Source organism: Ixodes scapularis, unplaced genomic scaffold (assembly GCF_016920785.2).
Source record: "Ixodes scapularis isolate PalLabHiFi unplaced genomic scaffold, ASM1692078v2 PGA_scaffold0__279_contigs__length_252992795, whole genome shotgun sequence".
Lineage (NCBI taxonomy): Eukaryota > Metazoa > Arthropoda > Arachnida > Ixodida > Ixodidae > Ixodes > Ixodes scapularis.
In genome coordinates, this window is record NW_024609835.1 from 25,136,873 (window position 1) to 25,151,126 (window position 14,254).

At 46.4% G+C, this 14,254-nt stretch overlaps 1 protein-coding gene and 1 long non-coding RNA gene across 2 annotated transcripts in view; one reads left to right on the forward strand and one right to left on the reverse strand.

The window, feature by feature from the left end:
* The window catches only part of LOC8031304 (neural cell adhesion molecule 1), a 305,705-nt gene that overhangs the window by 233,243 nt on the left and 58,208 nt on the right, over positions 1 to 14,254 (reverse strand). The gene's annotated exons all lie outside the window — the stretch shown is intronic.
* On the forward strand, positions 4,165 to 5,292 carry LOC115319977. The gene is made up of 2 exons (XR_003918567.2): positions 4,165 to 4,345; positions 5,067 to 5,292. It is a non-coding gene; the product is annotated as an uncharacterized LOC115319977 (long non-coding RNA).

Sequence of the window (14,254 nt, forward strand, 5' to 3'; positions counted from 1 at the left end):
CGTCGGGCCAGTTTTTTTGTTTCGTCGTGTGGGCGTCCCGGAGCGCGAAACAAGGCCCATACTTTCACTATACCGAAACATTTTAAGCTGCACTTCCCTCAGCTGTGACGTGTCTATAACCAAGGCGTTGAACGCACGAGCGTCGCGGGCCAACGAGTCGTACGAAGCAAACGGCGTTCGCGGAAACCTCAGTAGTTGACGCCACTTTGACGTCCTTGAATCGAAAAGTCGACGCCAAAAACGTCGTTTCGACGCAACGCGACGCTTGACTGACGCGGCTTCCTCGCTCGGCTGGTAGAACTTCCGTTTCCGGTAGAAAGGCATGCTTTACGTCCTGGTCACGTGATTTCGCATGTTTGGTACTGAATCCGGTCGAGTCTAGACGGAAGGCAGACGTGAGCTTTCATATTTATTTCTTTGTGTGCATAGCGGAGGCAATAAAACAAAATGCCGTAGAGGCTTCAGAATGTGACGTGTTGTAGAGGTAGGCAAGAAAATAGGGAGGCAGATATTTTAAGGCGACGGTCTTACTTGTCCCATTTAAGCGAAAAAGCGGCGTATATGGCTATAAAATAAGATCGAGTGGCACGCGCCGCTCAATCGTATGCTCAAGGACGACGCCGTCCTCGGCGTCGTCCTTGAGGTCGTCCTAGACCTCTAGGACGACCTTACTTGTTCAATTACGCGAAAAAACGGCGTCGTTGTGCCCGGAAGATGGCCATAAAAATACTCCATTAAGCTCGCGCCACTCACGTTCACGCTCTCGCTCAAGTGTAGGAGCATGACGTTACCGACGGAGCGCCGTGTGCAAGCGGTGCGTTTCAGACTTCATCTGTTCTCGTTGTGCGCTTCGTACGACGGACTGTGAGGCGACCGCGCCTACATCTACGGCCTCGACATTGACAGCAGCGTCTACATCTACGGTGGCTTCAGCAGGCAAACGTAGCCGCCTACGCAAATACCCTAGAGCCTGCTTAAGTGTTCTCCTCTAGGCGTCGTTCTCGATGTCGTCCTACACGGTGTCCTTCGGGTCATCCTAGAAGTCGTCCTAGACCTCATTCTTGAAGTCGTCTTTAGGATTACATCTTCGACGTCGTCCTTGAGGTCATCCTAGACGTCGTCCTTGAGGTCATTCGAGAGATTGCCCTCGGCGCCGTCCTCGACGTCGTCTTAGAGGTCGTCCTAGAGGTCGTCACGTAGTAATTGAAGTCGATATCTAGGACGTCGTTCTCGACGTCGTCCAATACTTCATCCTGAACTTTAGTACGTGTAGAAACATTACTCGAAGACATTTCTCCCGCGAGACGCCTCACTTCCGCCGAACTCTTCGCCCGACTTCATTGAAAACCTAAACGCTAGACTTGAACGGGTACAAACAAGATATCCAAACTGTCCTATTTTATTGACTGGCGATTTTAATATGAATTCCCCTTGTGCATTTTCAGAAAGGATCCTTTGGGTAAATAAATAAATAAGCAGTCTTGAGTTTCCTCCTATATTTATTTAATAATTAGACCTTTAATAATGAAAAAAGATATTAAGAGGTGACGCGTAAGCTGCTGTGTATACGTAACCAAAAGCTTTCACCCAATCCCAAATCATCTCGCGGTCTGCTCCAGCGAGCCGAATCAAAATTGAAAGTCATCGCGTGCGTCTCCCATATAGACCGACACGCGGCGCGGCTCTGTTTACCAAGAGGGCCGGAAGGCCGCGCATGCACAGAAGCTATGTGGGCAGAAGCGGCCAAGCTCTCCGTGTTTTCGCCATTGCGTTGTGTGGCGCGTGGTCGATGTTGACAATGTAGAGGCGTTTCTAGCTTTACTTGTCATTTGTATTTCCCGCCAACATATGTCGTGTGCTATCCCCCGAGCTCGCTACCCGAGCCTGAACGGCAGCGGTATGAAAACAAACTGTACGTGGACGGCGTTGCCTGACTGTGCGCCGACGACGACCGGAGTTTCCCCCGGAACAGTGGATTATGTACGACGCCACTCTTCAAGATAAAGACCGGACGAACAACACCTGCGAAGGATGGAATACCAGGTTTCAAAAGCTTGTCGGCCGCGTTCATTCAAGCGTCTGGAGGGTGATTGAATGCCTACAGTAAAATCGGGCGCTCGTTGCCACGGCATTGGCACAAGCCCGGAGAGGTGAGCCCCCCAGTGAAGCGGGTACGAAAAACCACTCTGCGCCTGTAGAATCGTCTTAAAAATATTTGCCTGGGGTTCCCGGTACACCGAGATCTACCAAGACTGTTGGAGCTAGAAGGGGAATGCATTCGCTTCTAATCAATTGATAAATTAACTTGTTTCTGCTCCAATCAACAAACCATGCGCCTGTTAGATTAAATTTATCGTTGCATTTTGGTGTCACAGCCATGCACCTATAAGTTGTCTGCACTTGTCTTAAGACCAACATGAAATTTTCTCTTGGTGAGCTTTTGTCCGGGTTTTTGAAAAAATGGGTCAGCTTTTGTCCGGTGAGCTTTTGTCCGGTGAGCTTCTGTCCGGTGAGCTTCTGTCCAATGAGCTTTTGTCCGGGGTTCGCTAATCTAAGTGATCAATTTTGATGACCGCCAGGACCCGTTCGAAGTAAAATGCCGAAGAAGTGTGTTTGCGGTAACAGAGTGGCGCAGTGCACTATTAGAGCGAAAACTCCGGAGCCTGACTGTTTTACCGGCGTTTATTGAAGCACTGGAGTCGATATGGAGTGTCCAAATTCCGGTGGATATTCGTGAGTGATATATTACCGAACCTTGCGTGTAACTTGGTTATAAAGAAATTAAACAAAGCACATAAGTGTATTGTAGTTAGCGACGCCAACTAATGGCAAAACTCAGAAGCCCAGGCGAGAGAACTGAATAAGACGACCAGAGTGCATATTGTCGAATATACATTTTTGTTCTACGTGCACCACTATACAGGACGTAAAAACGATGTAGTGCTGCATCTGTAAAAAAGTCGTTTGGTCATGTATCTGTACGGTGAGGAGTGCACGTGAGAGCTTGTGCGAGATTGTGCTCTTTCTGCTTCCAGATAACTTACTACAACACCCACCGGACTAGCTAGCCAGAGTCGGATAAGTTTTATAGACTCACCCGGGGTGTAAGGAAAAAAAGAACGGTGTGAAAGGTGTCGTTTGTTTATATTTCTGCATTTTGAACCCTCAGGTCTGGAATATATACCGGTCTTAAATGTTTTGAGAAATATTCTGGCGGACTAATGCATGTCACAATCGAGAAGCATGTCAACTACAAGATGTTTTCAATTTTCTTCAGAGTCTAGAGTTTTTTTGCTCGTAGCTCAATTGTATTAGAGTACTGGCACTTCACGGAATCATTTGTGTTTCCTCAAGGTAATAATTGTTTTTCCCTTTGTCGTGTCTATTCATTCTCTATATATAACTAAATTTTATTTCTGAACTCAATTTGTGATGTTTGTATGGTGAGGTGTTTTAGTTGTTTGTCTGCATGGCCTTTCTTCCTAACCTAACTTCCCATTAAAAAGAAAAATAAATAAAAGAAACTCTGGTTGATAAGAACGACTATACTTTTCAGAAGCTGTCACTCTTTCTTCCCATTAACGCTCTCTCTAGGAAAAACTTGTCTGAATTAGAGCCTCCCAGGACATTACATCTACGCGGATCAACTTGGCTTCTCCGACAATGTCATCTCACAAGCCGCTGTCACCGTCACACTCCGCGAACGAAAAGCAACCACCATCGTAATCTTTTTTTTTTCGATTTTATCAACGGAATACCTTCCACGCATAAAAAAAAACCTTAAAAATAAGAAACACGACATCTTTTATGTGCTGGCCGGAAATCCCAAGGCGGTATTGAATCACCGATCTTTTCTTTCGGTAATACGAAACCATACAAACGTCGTGACCACCAAAATAAGAAATAACAATAGCCTGGTGGCGCTTTTGCGTAGATCGACACACAAAGCGCAGAAAAAAGAATAATAACCTCCTTCGACACCATGGATAACGAGGTACGGTCCGACACTCCCCCCGCGTCGCCCATAGAATCGATTCGCCCAACCAGGGGGCGCTTCGAAATTGCGATGGTAGCGCCACCGCAGTACAACACATGGTCGTGTCGCGCCGGTCGTGCTCATAGCGTTGCATTGGCGTCGCAGGTATTTCGAGCATACGGTGAAGATTTAGAGAAGGATAGAAAGCGTGCGAGAAATATTTCTCATCGTGAGTCAAGAAACGATAGAAAAGCTTCAATAACACGCATCTTCCACCGAGAAAGCGGTTGATTTCCCCGCCAACGAGTCGGGTCCGCCTCGCAAGTACGGCCGTGCCGGCCGTGCGGCGTCTACGAGATAACTTTACAGGTGAGCGGCACTTGTTTAAATTTTGCGCTGTAATAACATTGTGCCTTAAAGATTACTGATCACAATGAACCACTGTTCTCGTGAGTCCTGTTAGACGACGTCGGGATACTATTTTTCGGTCGTTGAACCACCGGCAGACTACGTTCTCGCACTAGAGGCTACGAGTGGGATAGCTTTTCGGGCTCGCCCACGTCGAAGAAATATTAACGTGTCGGGGATCGTGCGGGCATAGGGTGATAATTCCGGGAAGAGAGAAGTCCCCCGCGTACAGTTGAGACTGCAGGTCCTCGCTGGACTGGAGTCGCGGACCGGTGCGAGCATTGTGCCGACGCTCGTAATTTTATTAGTATTGTTGAACACGCGTCCTCATCAGCCTGCCTCAGCAGTAGGGAACTAAAACGCCAGGGCACGACCTGAACAAAGGCCTCGTAGATTTATTACCAGGTTTTTTTGTCCCACTTCACTGAGGCAGTAGGTTGCAGTTACTGGGGACCTGCTCCTGATTAATGGTACTTTTTCTGCGAGTTTGAAGAATAATGTGACGCGAGATTCTGCCAGAAAGAGGGGCAAAACAGTTGAAAACGAAAAGAGGCTAGCCTAGACTAAATCTCCAGCATAAATGTCTGCTATGCATATGACTGCACATAATTTTAATCAAATTTTCATGACAATGTTCAGTTGGATGGATTTATTAAAAAAAAAAACTTCATTTCTCTTTCAGGTTCAAGTTGTCCAGTTCACATGCAAGATTTCCAGATATTGGCTGGGGGCTTGATTCATACTTTACTGTGTGGGACATTTTTGGAGGAAAATGTTGTGTAGCAAAGAAAACACCAGTGACACATGATAGGTTGTCATCAGTAGAACAACTTTTATTTTCTAGAAACATAATCCATGCCTGTCAGTGTTTCATTGCTGCTTCACTGAATAAAGTTTCTTTCGTGGCATGTTGACATGTTTTCACGCGTTTCCAGGAATGTACCTTATTTTCCGGGCTATGCTTTTAAAAATGAAAATTTTAGGCTGTGCGGACTATGCGGGATTTTTGTTTTTCAATATTGTTGATTATGACGAGACGGATTTTGTGAATGAAAGGGTATGTTAATGATAATTTATGTATAATACCAGCTTCTTTTTGCACTAAGAAAGCAGACATTTCTCAAGGTGTGCTGTCTATGAGAGGATATTCGTGACAACTAAGCACCAAGTGCAGACGATGCACTGTATGTGTACAATGTAAGGAAAATCTATTTTTTACCACAAATTTGCCCTGTGGACTATAGTCTGGAAAATATGGTACAGCAGCATAATGCATCGCTTTCAAAAATGTTTTGTTGACAGTGAAAACGATTTTTATTGAGTTTTGTCACAACCACGAGTAGGTAAACACACAACCTTGTGACAATATAAGAATTCTTCTCGTGCTCTTAACACGGTGACATTGGCGCAGACTCGAAGTATGGCTGGCAGGACACTTGCAGATGATGTACACATCTCGAGAAGCAAGGACTGTCCAAGACATTGTAGGGCCGAGAACCCCGACTATTTCAGAGATCTTGCACGGCAGATCAGCTGTTCAAGATATTCCAGATCTCACGAAAGATGTCTCCCAGTTCGTGAGAAAGCAGTCGTCACCTAAGCTTATCCATCTTTAGCCAAGCTATATTGAATCTTGGGGTACAGACTAAACCAAAACGTGCAACTCGAAGACGAAAGAGACTACAGAAGTTGCCAATGAACTAACAATACTTTTAACTGGCTAAGAATCGGGCACACATAGAGAATGCAACATAGATGAGGAAATGTCACCTGTATCTTCGAGCGAGGGAGTGAAAATTACTTTAAATTAACTAAGAATCTTTCACGAGAAATTACAGGGTTGGTAGGTTTCCTGCAATTAGTCTTTATCAAACACCTCAGCTGGCATCTCGTCTAGTGACTTGTTGCAGGATGAGCCTCAGCGTTGTCCTTGCAGGTGTTCACGAAGTGCACGCTGCAGATCCTCGCTGACGTTGGCGGAATCAAAACTGAACCGCCCCCACTGAAAAATAAGTCAATAATATAAGATCTCTGGTGTGATCAGCAGAAAATCGACACGAAATAATAGAAACTGTTATTGTCCCTAGCAAGTAAAAACATAATCAGGCTTTCTTTTTATTTTAAAAAGGAAGGGGGGGGGGGGCTGGCTGGTTGATGCTGTTTGGAAGTGCATTCCTTGTGTGTGTTGTTTGGGAGGGGGGGGATGCATGTGTATATTATAGCGTCGTACATGATGGCTATAAACAGCTAAAAAAACGGGAACAGCGATTAAGAAACACACACGGCAGAAGACAGCTGCAATCGCAACCCCCAAAAGCCCCTCCCCTAGCTAGAAGTGTGCTGACAAAGTCAGAACGGCAGGCAGGGCGTCTCTTGTGAACGGCCGAGCTCCAGCACGTCTTCGTTGCCCTTCGTTGCGATGTGGCTGCACGTGAACGCTCGACGGTCGCGAGATAGAAACCCTGTCGACGGTTCGAAGCTAGTGCTGGAGGAACTGAAGCTTCTCCCTGCCGTTCTCACCCTGCCAGTGATTGTAGTTGAAGTATTCGTGCCAAAGGGATCCAACATCGCGACCGAAGCCCCGTCAAACACCTCGAGGGAAGCGACAGACGCGCACGAAAATCAGATATTCCGTCACGCAGGCACTGCCAACTGACTTTCCCGCGTTCGGTAGTGATTCTGTTTCTATTCTGACACCAATTCTATTTAGTTTTTCCCGCGTATTTAGCAAAACTGATCTTCCAACGAACGAGAAACTTACTTTTGTCGGAGCACCGACGTGGTCCAGGCTTGGCGCCGTTCGAGTCTCACACGGCTTTTCAGGGAAGCGGTAGAATTTTAAGGATCGACTACAACAACATCGGAGATTGTTGCTGCGATCAACAACGAAATATTCGTGCTAGCCGGGCTTTTATATCGTCTCTATCGCAATGAATGTTATATCCGACCGCCTACGACGGAGAAGCGAGGTGAAAAACAACGAGCCACTCGGACTCCGGCGTCCCGCCAGGGGCTGGAATGGCGCTGTAGTCGGCGGCGAAACTTGAGCGCTTCGGTCCTATAATCGCCATAGCATAGACACACACACACACACACACACCCGATATAACCGCAAAATCGGTGCTCCCCCGCTCATCTTGCACGCCCCCACCGAGGAGCGCCAGACCAACCCCTAATAGTCAAGCAAATTCCAAGGCGGCTGACAAGTTGGGCGCGTTAGATCTTTTTCTGCTTCCGTTCTTTCTTTTTTTATCATTTGGCAGTCCAGGAAAGCCGCCTATCCCGCGGCGTTCCGTTCGATTAGGCGGCAGTCAGGGCGCCGCGTTAATTATGTATGGAGCATCGATCGGGATGGACATTGATTTATGGACGGAGGTTTCGCTTTCCGATGTTACGGGAACGCACGCGTCTCTGCCGCACGCGATCGCCCTTCCCCCATAGCCGCCTGCTTTTCGGCCAGGTTATCCTATGGGAGACGCGTAGCATAAACTGTGGCGAACCAAGGCGCGAGCGAGCGGCTGGAATGTAGTCTGGACCTTATTGCAGTGCAGGGTTTATAATTTTGATCATCCCGTACTCCATCTCGCGAGTGGAGTGCATGCTGCGCACTCAAAGGAACGCTAGTCTGGAGGGCAAGCACAACTAAGAGCGCTCCCTGAAGCGTCCGTAACACTCGGCCACAGCCTCCTATCTAGAGGAAAAGTTTGCGAGATCGGCAACAGCACCGGCCGCCGAATCTGGAGAAGAGAGAAACAGTGAGGCAAGCAACACACTCAGCTCCGGTGCGACGGTTTGGAGAAACGCTTCGCACGTGCAGTTCCTTTGTGGAGCCCGAGGCCACGTGACCGCCGCAATTCTTCCTGGCGTTGAGTGTGTTGGCTCTAGTTCTCCTCCCTCTCTCTTTCACGGCTGCCAAGACGGCTATTATTCTTTTGCTGAACTCGCAGGCTGTCGTTCTATTGAAATGAGGCTAAAACTTGGTAGAGTGTTAGAAAGAAGAAAAAAAAAACGATAGAGCCTGAGAAAAAATAAAAATAACATTTTGAATCACCTAGCAGTAGTGTTCGCTTCATCGGTTAAAATAATGGGAACGAAAAAAATTAGCTTTTCGGAGAATTATATGTGGTGAAGCTTCCGAGAGAGTACATTTTATTATAGACCTCTTTTTAGGCTGAAGCGTCAGTAATATGCCATAAATAGAGCCTACCACGGAAGATCAGTCGAATCCGTTGAATGCTGGCTTAGTTTTGTCGACGGAGCAATAACGATGTTTTGGTGCTGATTGGGCTAAGAAAACTACTCCATAAGTGCACCACTAAGGAGGCGTTAAGCTGTCGGTGGGTCACTAAAAATAAGACTAAAAAATAAATAGGAACGTACGTCCAATACACACACAAAAAAAAATCAGCAGTGCTATAAATTACTTAATTGGCCTAACTGATTCCAAGGACTTCCACCAAAGCTCTTCATAGGATCTGCGAATGAACTCCGCCATCTCGACTTTGCGTGTTCCCATTGAAGCGCGCTGATTTGTCGATTCCATAACGGCCGCCCCTGTTTTACGGGCGCGTGAAAGGCCCTCAGAATGAAGTTCTTTAAAGAATCGACGAACCAGCGCGTTTCGATGGCCGCACGCTTAGCCGACATCGTGAGCTGACTCCCCGATTCTTCAAATGCGGTCGTTCTGAAAGTCTTTAACGTGCTCGTAAAACAGGGGTAATAAAAGGCTTTGAATTACCCCGTGAAACAGGGATCGGGAAGCCTTAAAACCCAGTTTTTATAAAACTCTGTGAGCCGGCCAATCAGCTCGCAGTGTCCGCTCCGCGCGTGAACCTGACATATGCAGATACGATACGCCAGAATAACATCCCGTCGTCTAAGCAAACATGCCACACAATTACATTGGTACACAGACTGAAGATGAACCTTTCAAATACCACCATTTATCCGCACCTCTTAGGATGATCAATCGCTTCATGTTAAAACTCATGTAACAAACCGGAGGACCTAGCCATACTCTCAGTGAGTGCCCAACGTATGGTGATCGGGGGAAAGTCCCTGTCAGAAACCCTCAGTCAGCTCGGAATCAACGTCGGCGCGACGCAAGAGCTCGTAGTTCCCCAGAGGCACTCGGGCGAAAGCGGTCGGCTGGTCTCCGTGCAATGCTTGACTCCTCGGATGCACCGGGACTCTCTTCTAGACGGCGAGCCAAGTGACACACTAATTAGCCTGCATCAATCCACTCCAATTATCTTTGCGCCCTGCCCAGGGAGCAACGTACAGACTTTTTCCTGCTTTTTAGTCTCTTTCCACCTAAATCTTCATTCCCTCTTTTCTACCACTGATGGACAAAAAAGTCTGCCACCTCATCTACGAGTGGCCACCATTTCGCAATGTGCCTTGCGCTCCTCAGTACCTACTTTTTTTAATTTGTGTTTAATTCGTGTCAAAAAAAAAAGAAACCAGAAAGTTTTTGAGATGCCAGTGCAGCGGGGATACTAGCTGCGATAAGAGCTAAAACATCTGAACGAAATATATATGATATAACGAAGACTTCACCCTGCTCGTCGACGTAGCATAATCAGTCATGTGTTGACTCATGCCGCGCCGCACTGCTTACACATCATACAAAAGAGGGTCTGCCAACACGAGTCGCATCAATATTTCTAGTTCGAACGCCGCGTGCTAAGTTTTCTCCTTGTACTTATTGCCATGCGGCATTCGAATCACGGATCCGCGGTGACTCGAATTCGAATCTATATGCAAACTGTATATTTTGAAGGATGTATAAAGCAGTGTGACCTCGGCTTAAGGGAAATCTTTAGCTGTGCGGAATTGTTCATGATCTGCTTTTTTTGTTACCGGCGACTTTCGAACGTAAACAAATGGAATTCTCTGTTTGAAATATCGGCGAGTAGTGTATGTTTCTTGCTGGGAAATAGAGACAAGGCTAGTATTATGACCAGTGTGTATGTGAACCTTATTATATGAGACAGCTAGCTTTAGATTCTGATTTTTTATTTTTTTTTATTTGTCAGTGTTCTACAATTATTACAATATTATGTTCTGCAACTTCTATTAAAATAAGAAAATGCTCAAATCCTTCCCTTGCCATAAATATGAGACGTGCGCTGTAATATTTCTCAGACCTCGAGACTATGACGACATAAGGAAAGCAAACACAGGCAATTGTTCGTGCCCCTTTTGTTATTCATCACCGTGTAGTCCTTTGATTCCAATCGTCTTCCGTTAACTCATCCTCAGATTTAATCTACACCACTCGATTTCCTCAGAGACAATAGAGAGTTTTAGCATAGCCCATCTGAAAAATTCCTGCCAGATGTCATTATCATGCCATTCTAAGCCACCATATTGTTTTCCTTGATTTTTTTTTCACAACTTCCAAATGTACACCACGCACATCTGCATTCAACTCGGTTTTTATGATATTAGAACAATGCATTTGTGCACTAGATGGGTTGCTGCTTTGTTTTGGTTCAAAATTGAAAAGAAACTGTCAGCAACGAGGTCGCAAGTCTCGTCCCTCAACCAGGCAACTGGGTCATCCAGGTCAGCGAACTGTTTTTAGCGAAGATGCTGCGTGAAGAGTTCGTACTCGACTGGCAGCACGTGATCACATTTTAGATCTACGGCTCCCTCTTTGCCGGGACCATTTTCTCTCGGACAAAACTATCCGTACGGTAACCCCACAATATGTCGGAAATTTGATAATTGATCGTAAATACACTAGATAACGTATTGTTTTTTGTAGCCTATGGTCTATTTCGTAAACAAACGAAAGCGCAGTGCGTTTGTGTTAGCGTTTTGTGCTCCACGCAGTGGAGGCGCACCGTCACCATGCAGCTCTGCAAGACACGATTTGGATTCCGCGCACGCGCAGTGTGGAACACGCAAAGCTAGCGCAAACACACAGAACTTGCGTTTTGTCTTATATGCAATGCTAAAGCCGGGGTCACACTGTTTATACGTTATAGAAAAGAGACTCTGCATACAGAATCGAACGCGAGTCAGAGTGAGATCCGTGCTTCGAATGCCGCGTGGCAATGAGTTCAAGGAGAAACTTGGGCACGCGGCATTCGATCTACGGATGTTGCGGTGACTCGTGTTTGCAGCCTGTCCTTTTGTATGATGTAGGAGCAGTGCGACCCCGGCTTAAAACTCACTAATGAGACAGTGAAAACACGCCAAACGCTCCGCGATCTCATCTAATCTTCTTTACGACCTCATTTAACGCATGTCTCTGGAGACACCACACAAGACACGCCATCGAATTGACCTTTTTTCGAGTAAACTTCTGCGCATGCGTACACCCCCTCTCCTGGCCTTGCTTCCCGCGGTCGCCATTTTTGCAGGACAAAGTTCCGGTCGACCAACGTACAGAACCCATCTTTACACGTACGTCGTCTTTTTTTTTTTAATTCTTGTCTGAATATATCACAGTATGTGTCATAAAAGGCAACCAATTTCAATAAAACCGCACAATGTCAATGTATTCTAACGGTCGGAGGCAAGTTGTGCTGCTCTTCATTTGTAGTTCAAGGACAACTCCGCAGACGGCACTCGTTATTGGAGAAAGGTTCAATGACGCCACATTCTCTCCTTGGATGTATACATAACGTCACAATAACGACGTAACTTCTTGTCTATGCTTTTGATGACGGCGCAAAACATACCATTTTTTTTCGGACTGCAGTCCGCCGACTGTAGACGTTGAAATGTTGAAAGCTTACGCTATAATATACAGTGCGTGTACCACAAAGTTTTTTTTTCAGTATCGTTTATTACAACGTTACGTGAAATATTTCTTATTTCTTAACAATGATTTCTGGATAATGCAAGATTCTTTGTGTGAAAAATACACCAAGCATATTTCAAGGTGTGTGGCGTGTACCTTTTTTTTTTACGTGCGGTGTATGTACAAGGTACCGATGGCGTATTGAGTGCGAATTGTGCATTAGGCACAAACTATCTAAGAGAAAAAAAGAATTTTGGGCCGAAATTATGCTGTGCGGATTATTCGCCTGGAGCGGGCAAGCGTTCGGAATTTACGACTACCAATGCCATCCTAAAGATGCCGTAGATATACGCCTTCGAAACACGACATCGATGACGTCCCTTTCTTGATCCAATCAAGATGTTCCGCTTTCTTTTTCCGCTCTTAAGCCGTGGCACACGGGCACACACAGGCAGAGCGCGGCGGCTCCCCCGATGACAGAACCGATCATCATTCGGTCGCGGCCATCGGTCACGCCGCTCATCCAAGTGACAGCCGTCGACGGTGAGATGACTAATCTCCCCTTGGGCGACTCCGACGTCGACTGAAACAAGGCCCGCGAACGAGGACGCCCGTCTGACGAATACGTCCCCGCTGCGGTTCCTCCTCGTCGCCGTCTTGTCTTCAGCTTTGGCTTCGCGGTGGATTGTTGCCGGTCTCCCGGCACCCGAGCTGTCGGGCTCGAGCGTATCGATTAGCGGAATGGACACACTACCCTACCGTCCGGGAGAGCGGCGTTGCTATTTCGAGCACCCCCGGTTGCGCTCTTTGCTCGTCTCTCCGATTTCTAAATTGACTTGCGCCCCCCCCCCCCCCCCCCCCCCCCCATCGGTTTCCGGGGGCCGCTCTCTTTTCTCCACGGGCCCCCTCTAGTTTTCTGCTCTTTCCTGTGCAACGAGTGTGTCACGTGTGTTACATGCTAACATTGTTAGCTATAACGGGCGAACGGATGGCCGCTCCGTATACTGCCAGCGCCCCTTGGTGGTCGCTTGCAAAACACTGCGAATGTCCGTTGCATGGGAACACAATATTTAGTAAGTGGTCAGATCGTTGCTTCTCCTTCGGTGTTTTCAGTAACACCCGCCATGTGGCGTTTACGCCACATAATGGCCGTCGTTTCAGTGTTAAGCTGACGAAGATTGGAATTGTACCTTATGCGACGGAGTTGAGGATGTTCACACATGCATCTGAGTGCTAAATCAATACTATAGGAACAGTGCTGATTCAGCGTTGACTTGTATGAAACTCAGGACGGATGCAGTGGTGTAGCAGCGCGGAACCACTCATATAGCACGAAGTCTACATTGCATCGGCAAGAGCAGCGCGAGTTCCAACGCACCCCTCTATACCGCTGAGGTAGCGCTGTGGTGTATATGTGAACAGGTCTTCTCCACGAACTTGTCAATCGCGTTTTTCTGAATCTTGCGAAAACTCTTCAATTTTGTATAAGACATTTTAATATATGTAAACAACCTCAAAATGAAAAAACAAACATTTAAAAACAACTGTAACACTTACGACATAAGATATTTTACTATTTCGGTCCTTACATTTACAAATTTCACTCCTCTTTTTATATCCTCCCTTTTCCACTCGTTTTACAGACTAGTAAACTGTCACATTATCCAAACTTGTTTTACTCATTTCTCCTGGAGTGATATGAAAAACACATTCCCAATAGAGGCAACGTTTGGTTACGTTATTTTCATAGTTGTACTAAATGGTTTTAGGAATGCTGTTTTTATTACATGGTATAGCCCAGAAAACATTGTGCGTGTTCCGTCTATACCTGTTCAAACGATGACAAAGACGCAAAATTGAATGTCTGGTGTGGAACGAAATCTCTTATCATAGCTCTTCATTCTTTTTTTTTTTTTTTACACAACCCCAGTTGTTAAGGAAACTTCTTATTTTCCTTCAACACTAAATCATCTTTGATGCCAAGTTGTATATCTGGCGGCTGGAAGGTGCTTGACCAAAGGCCGCAGAGTTGGGACTCCTAAGGCTGTGAAATGTGCCCGGTTATGATGGGCCACCACTGATTCTAGGGTGCATTTCCAAAGCCCGACCAATTT